The sequence below is a fragment of the Otolemur garnettii genome, unplaced genomic scaffold, assembly GCF_000181295.1.
Source record: "Otolemur garnettii isolate 467f Iridium unplaced genomic scaffold, OtoGar3 scaffold00044, whole genome shotgun sequence".
Taxonomy (NCBI): domain Eukaryota; kingdom Metazoa; phylum Chordata; class Mammalia; order Primates; family Galagidae; genus Otolemur; species Otolemur garnettii.
In genome coordinates this window covers 558218-566618 of record NW_003852439.1, presented here as the reverse complement: position 1 = coordinate 566618, position 8401 = coordinate 558218, and positions in this window count along the sequence as shown.

Below are 8401 nucleotides of genomic sequence, written 5' to 3'. Positions count from 1 at the left end.
AAAAAAAAAAAAAAAAGAAAGAAAAAAAGAAATGATAACAGATACTACAGTGATACAAGAGATTATCTCTGACTATACAAAAAAACTCTATACCCAGAAATTTGGCAATGTGTAGGAAATGGATCAAAACCTAGAATCACACCACTTCCCTCAACTTACCCAGGAAGAAATAGATCTCTTGAACGGACCAATATCAAGCACTGAAATTGAGAAAAACAATTTTAAAAAGCTCGCAACAAAAAAGCTCTAGAGCAGACAACTTCATACCAGAATTCTATCAAACCTTCAAAGAAGAGCATGTGCCTATACTCCAGAACCTATTTGAAAGCATTGAGAAGGAAGGCACCTTCCCCAATATGTTCTATGATCAACATCATTCTGATACCAAAACCAGGAAAACTGGAAAGCAAAAAAGAGAACTGCAGTCCAATTTGAGTAATAAATATTGATGCAAAAGTAATAAAATCTTAGCAAATAGACTATAGCTACACATTAAAAAAATTATACATTACAATTAAGTAGGCTTTATCCCACAGAGGCTAGTTTGGTTCAACATATGCAAATCCATGAGTGTAATTCTCCACATCAATAGAAGCAAAAATGAAGACTATATGATTCTCTGAATAGATGCAGAATATGCATTTAACAAAACACAGCATCTGTTTCTAACAAAAACACTTAAGAAAATAGAAATAGATGGCACATTTTAAAAACTGATTGATGCCCTTGACAACAAACTCATTGTCAATATCATATATAATGGTATAAAACTGAAAGATCTTCCACTTAGAACTGGAACCAGATAAGGATGTCCACTACTGCTAGTACTATCCAACATAGTTTTGGAAGTTCTTACCAATGAAATCAGGCAAGAGAAGGATATAAATGGCAGCCCAACAGAGGCAGAGGAGGTCAAGCTCTCACTTTTGCAGACTTTAAATTTAGAAAACCCCAGAGACTCAACTAGAAGACCCTGGTAGGGATCAAGAAATACTGTAATGCTCAGGGTACAAAATCAGTGTTCACAAATTGGTAGCTTTTGTATACACCAGTAGCAGCCAAATTGAGAAGAAATCAAGGATACAATACTCTTTACAATAGCTTGAAAGAAAACAAAATACCTGGGAATATACAAAACAGAAGAGGTGAAAGATCTTTACAATGACAATTATGAACCCCTAAGAAAAGAAACAGCAGGAGACATTAACAAATGGAAGATCATACCATTCTTTTGGCTAGGAAAAATCAATATTTTTAAAATGTCTATACTTCCAAAAGCAATGTACAGATTTAATTCAATTCCCATCAAAGCACAGATGTCATACTTTGAAGAACTGGAAAAAATAGTTCTTTGTTTTGTATAAAACCAGAAAAATATCTATACAGCTAAGACAATTCTTCGTAATAAGAATAAATCTGAAGGCATCACTCTACCAAACTTCAGATTATAAGTCCACAGTGATAAAACTGCATTGTATTGGCATAAAAATAGAGACATAAACGTATGGAACAGAATAGAAAATCTAGAGATGAAATAAGCCTCCTGTGATCTGATCTTCAATCAACCAAACAAGAACATCCACTGGGGAAAAGAATCTCTATTCAGTAAATGGTGCTGGGAGAACTGACTACCACATGTAAAAGACTGAAACTGGACCCACACTTTTCACCACTTACAAAAATTGGCTCACAATGTATAAAATATTTAAATATAAGACTTGTAACAATAAAAATCCTAGAAGAAAACATTGGAAAATCTCTTGAAGATGTTGGCCTAGGGAAAGATTTTATGGAGAAGACTTTAGTGGCAATTGCAACAACAACAAAAATAAACAAATGTTACTTAAGCTAAAAAGCCAATACACAGCTAATAATTAAAGAAAAGGGGCACCTTTAGAATGGGAAAAGATATTTTCATGTTACAATCTGACAAAGGCTTTATAATAAGAATTTACAGGGAACTCAAATTAATCAACAAAAAATAGACCCAACAATACTATCACTGGCAAGAGACATGAACAGAACCTTCTCTACAAAAGATAGATAAATAGCCAAGAAACATGAAAAAAAATACTCATAATCCCTAATCATCTGAGAAATGCAATTTTTAAACATCCTGAGATATCTCCTAACCCCAGCAAGAATAGCCCACATCATGAAGTCACAAAGGTGCAGAGGCTGGCACAGATAAGAAGAGAAAGGGACACTTTTACACTGTCGGCAATATTGAAAGTAATACAGCTTCTTAGGAAAGAACTATGGAGAATCCTCAAAGAACTCAAATTAGACCTTCCATTTGATCCCACAATTCCACTACTCAGCATCTTCCCAGAAGAAAAAAGTTATTTTATCATAAGGACATTTGCACTAGATTGTTTATCCCAGCTCAATTTACAATCAACAAGATGTGGAAACATCCTAAATGCCCTTCAACTAAGGAATGAATTAACTGTGGTACATGTATACTATGGAATACAATTCAGCCATAAAAATATGGAGACTTCACATCTTTTGTATATACCTGGATGGAGTTGAAACACATTCTTCTTAGTAAAATATCACGAGAATGGAAAAGCAAGCATCCAAGTTACTCAATATTAATATGAAGCCAGGAGACAGAGTACTACACAGCCACATATGAGAAAAACTCAATTCAATTTGGGGGGAAGGGAGAGAGGGGGTTGTGTGTTTCCAACACCCTAATGGGCATGTTGTAAGCCTATATGGCATACCTGGGTGTGGTACTCAATTACAAGAGGGACTTTGCCAGCAAATGTAAACATTGTAACCTAATTGTTTTTACCCTCAGGGTAATTTGAAATTAAAAACAAATAAGTAGCTACATAATAAATATTTATTATATGAAAAAAATCAGTGTAATTTAAAATTATAGGAAATATAAAACAAAAACCTCACATAATCACTTTATTATGTACATAAAAAGCATTTAACAAAATACAGCATCTACTCTTATTTAAAACTCTTACCAATACCATTATAGTAGTGAAAGGGATTTTTTTTTTTTTTTTTGTAGAGACAGAGTCTCATTTGATTCTCTTGCCTCAGTTTCCTGAGTAGCTGGGACCACAGGCACCCACTACAATGCCTGGTCATTTTTCTGTTGCAGTTTGGCTGGGACCGGGTTTGAACCCTCCACCCTTGGTATGTGGAGCTGGTGCCCTACCCACTGAACCACAGGCACTGCCCAAAGTGATCTTTCTTAAACTGATGAGAATCTATAACAAATCTACAGCTCAGATCATAATTATTAGTGAAAAACTATTTTCTTTATAAGATTGGAAACGAGACCAGGGTGTTTCTCACCATTCTGTTTAAGATTCTTCTGGAAGTTTATGCTATTTATTTTTCTGAGCTAGCAAGAAACAATTGAAATCACCTATTGTGCACAATGCAATGGTACATTTCAAAACTACTAAGAGTAGAGTATAAATGTCATACCAGAACAAATAAGTAAGTGAGGTGATGATTATGTTAATCAGTTTGATATAAGCATTCCACATTGTTGTATATCAAATCAGCACATTGTACCCTCTAAATGTACACAGTTATGATTTAATAATAAAAAATAAAGTTCCATTTTCAGCAGAATCTAAAAATATGAAATACTAAGGATAAATTTAACAAAAGTTGTACAAGATTGTTACACTAAAATATTACTGTGAGAAATTAAAGAAGATTGAAATAAATAAAGAGATATATAGTGTTAATTAGTCAGAGCACAATATATATATATATATTTTTTTGAGACGGAGCCTCAAGCTATCCCCTGGGTAGAGTGCCATGGCATCATGCTCACAGCAACCTCCAACTCCTGGACTCAAGCGAGTATCCTGCCTCAGCCTCCCAAGTAGCTGGGACTACAGGCGCCCGCCACAGCGCCTGGCCATTTTTTGGTTACAGCCATCATTGTTGTTTGGCGGGCCCGGGCTGGGGATTCGAACCCACCACCTTAGGTGTATGTGGCTGGTGCCTTAGCCGCTTGAGCCACAGGCGCCGAGCCAGAAAACACAATATTTAAAGGCATAAATCCTCTCTAAATTGATCTATAGTTTCAATGAATCACAATCAAAATGTTGGAGATATTTTTGTAGAAATTGATAAACTGATTGTAAAATTTCTATTTCAATATAAAATACTTAAAATATCCAGAATAATTTTGATGATGCATAACTAGTGTTGAGCCTCATGCAAAGGAAAGAGGGAGTACCAAATCCTATTAATTGTACACTGAGCTGGCAATTGGTAAAGAACATCCAAATAGTTAAGCTATCTCATATGTAACATCCAATAGTTGAAATAACTATCCAAAAGGTTGAAAATATTTACTTTGCATCACTCAGAAATTTTACTGTTAGGTATACACTCTAGTGAAACTCACACATGTACCCAAGAGACATATGTAAAGATATTCATTATAATGTGTAATAGTAAAATATTAAAACAAATAATGTATGAATAGAATATGTCTAAGGAACTTACTACAATCATTTTAAACAATTTATCTGTGTGTGTGTGTGTGTGTGTGTGTGTGTTAACATGAAGAGATGTAAAACATCTAATCTTCTAAAGGAAAAAAAGCATTTTGCAGGACTATTAAAACAAAAACATGTTTATTAATACATGAAAATATATACAAAAGTATTAAAATATATCTGATTTCTCCATTGTGCAATTACTTTTTCTCCACTTTCCATAGTCTAATCTTTTACAGAATGTCACCAAACACAGCCTAAACTCAAGGTGGGAGGGATTAAGCACCACCTCCTGGATGGAGTAGTATCTATATATACGATTTAGAGTTCTGCAAGAAAGATGTGGGTAAAGGTGGGCCCACACCTATGGAGCATATGACAAAGGTACAAGTCAAATCTGTTGAGTGTAAGAACATAAATGTCTTAGCACAATAATCAAGTAAATCAGGTGAAATTTATGTTGATTGGTTTTATCTAACCATATCAGATTGTATAAAAAAAGCCAACACATTGTACCCCACATATGCATAAATGTATTCATGATCTATGTGTACTTGACTTAATAAAAAAAATATATATATATATAAAAGCAGAGTTTTGTAACCAGTATTTGATGACTGCTTTGTGATTAGGTTAAAAGAAAGATACTAAGAAGCCTTTCTAGCTCATGGATTTAGGGGGAAATATATTTTTTCATATTTTAAATTTTTAATTAAATGTTATAAAACTGTCATGAGATTTAATGTTTCAAATTTCCAATTATACAGTGATTTCACAGAGTTGTGAATAACTGTGTTCATTTGTTTTGTAAACTACTTCAGATACTTAGATTGCCTGGACCAGAAAATTGAGAAAACGAATCCATTAGACTGACTTATACTTAGAAATATTATAAAAGCAAAACTCTGCTATTATCACTATAATTTCCTAAAATATAGATTTAACCACTGTTCTTTCTTAAAAAAGAGATGTTGTCTGGGCAGTGCCTGTGGCTCAAAGGAGTAGGGCACCAACCCCATACGCCGGAGGAGACAGGTTCAAACCCAGCCCCGGCCAAAAACTGCAAAAAAACGAACAAACAAACAAACAAACAAGAAGAACAAGGAGATATTGTCTTGAATTGTTGACATAAGTTGTTTATTTTTCCCAACATTAATGTTAACTTTATATAAAACTCACTTTAAAAAAATTGCCTCAATTTATGAAAATGTTGTAATAGACTCAGTGTCCAAGGGCCACTATTCTGGCTAAAATGTATTTATGTATTTATTTATATATATAAATTTTGTGTGTGTGTGTATAGGGTCAGTTATCTGTCCGAGTTCAAAGAGGATAAGCAGAGTCTCCTGAAGAGCCCTTCCTTAATGGACCAAAACACAGGAGAAGACAAGAACCGGGATATGAATGTGCCTGGTGGTGAGAGAATATATCATCACACCTTGAATGAGGATTCCAATGTTATGCTCAATACTGGAGTGAGCATCTTCATTAAAAATATAATGTTGATATATATATTTATATGGAATAAAAGAGGTACCTTTCATTTTAATATTTAAACTCAAAGGTGAGTTTAGAATTCTTAGTCATGGAAGGCCCAGTCATGGAAGGAGTAGTTTGTAAAGCAATCCAATTAACTTTCAAGTTCAAGTTTGAAATAGTACAGATAAAAATCTTATTTTACTCTCAGTATTGTTATTCCTAATGGTATTTATCTGAGCTTTCAAAACTGTTCATTCAGAGTTGAGAAAGTGTTCTAGGAAGGATTATTATCACTACTAACACACATAAAAGACATTTAAGTTTATGCATTTGAATGCATTGTTACTGCCTGATGGACTATTTACAAGTCACATGTAACTTCATTAGCATGGGAAATCTCATTGGATTACCTAGCATTTGTTTCCTTGTTTTTTAAACTATCTCTTTCCTACAATTTTCCCTAATTTTCTTCACGAGAGATTCTGAGATTGTGGCTATACAATCATTTTCTAAGTTGCTCGTGCCTTTGCTGAGTGGCTTATCAGTCTGTTGTGAAGCAGAATACATGTTATACAACTAAAGTGTGGAATTTTGAGCCAGATAGAACTGTAAAATCTGCTCTATCATTTACAAGCCACTTTGACAAGTATCTGTGCTGCAGTATTATTCTCCATGAAACTGTTAGAATGAGTTAGTATTAGTAAAATATGAACTGTGTAAAGTTTGACACTAATCAGGTACTTAAGAGATGTAATTTCCTCCTTTCTCTGCTTACTCACTTCTATTGCTCTTCCCTATATCTCCCTCTTTAAAAGATGCACATGAATGTATATTTGGCAGACAACTCTAAAAACCTTTGAGTATTCCTGCATTAGCATACTTTTTTCCTTCTAGAAATATATCTTTTAAACACCAGGAAGCACTTTTTCCTGTCATGAAGATAATGTCCAAGAAGGAAAAAATATCTCCTTGTAAACTTTGCCTCATTTCTAGTTAGTGACAGCATCAATGCTGACTGTTTTATTCAGAACATGTTGGTTGACCCGTTCAGTGTATTTTTTCACTATGAATTATGGGGCATCCAAACGTTGGGGGAAATAGAATGAGAATATTGTTAAACTTTTGGTTATATGTATATTCAAATAATATGCTCAATGTGTTTTTCTTCAACTTTCAAATACCTTTTCAGATGAACTCTCTACATAAAGCAGTGGTTTCCACTATTAATCTGAAAAAAATTGTAATCAATTGCAGATTAGCAATCAAGTCTGAAAAGACAGAGAAAATTTTATAGGTAGCCATGTCTGTATGCAATTTAAAATTATACACTATTGTAAAAATGCACTTCAAATATTTATATGAATATTTCATATACATATTTTAAATAAACAATTGGACTCATTACATTTAGAGATTGAAGACAAACAGATTTAGTGTATTATTATAGTTTAAAATAAATTTAGCCTCTGTTTTCTCACATTCCTCAATCATTTAGGTCACATAGATTAAAACCTGGCAATGGAAACTTGTTATGAATAAATGACAATTTTATGTGAATGGTTTTTCATGAAAATGGAGATAGTATTGGATGATAGTGACTTAATAACATATATGGATATTCTATAGAGATGCTACATGTTAATGATAGAAATCATCCTTTTAAGATTTTCTTTATGCTTGTAGTAGAAGCCAAGCTTTAATCATTTCAATCAACACATTACACAAAATAGTTTTGCTTGTCACCTAGTCTAACTATGCTCATGTTCTGTTCAAAGATACATATATGTATATGTAAAAGAATGCAAATTTCTATCATAAAATTCAAAATATTCATGTTAATGAATCTTATTAAGATTTGAGACCATTGTAATTCTATGTTTCTCTCCTCTTTTCAGTGTACGCTTTATATCCAGCAGTTCTATGCCATGCTTGTAAAGAAGGCAATTTTCACTAGGCGCAACTGGTTTGTGGTGTTGATACAGGTACTGGGACTTCTGGGTATGTCTTATATAACGATAGGAAATTTCAACCTTGACATGAACATTTTTAAAAGAAAATATAATGATGAGCCTGCCAGGAAAATGGATTTGGAACAATACGGTCAAACCATTGTGCCTGTATCAATTTCTGGACATTCCGACTTGACTCAGAATTTCACAAAACATCTAAAAATCATGCTAAAGGCTAAGAAACAAAAACTTCAAGAAGTACAAGGTAAGGCTTAACAAAAAGCAAAAAGATTGCTATTAAATAAATACCTGCTTGTGTCACTTTCAAAGAAGGGTTTTAGCTGAATTAAATTCCTATTTATTTTTATGACAATAACCAACTTCATACAGGCAGCCAAATCAAAGGCAAGAGTCATCCAGAAAGGGTGCTGGTCACAAAAGTTAATTATTGGTGGAGGTAGTTTGTATGTCATCTATAAG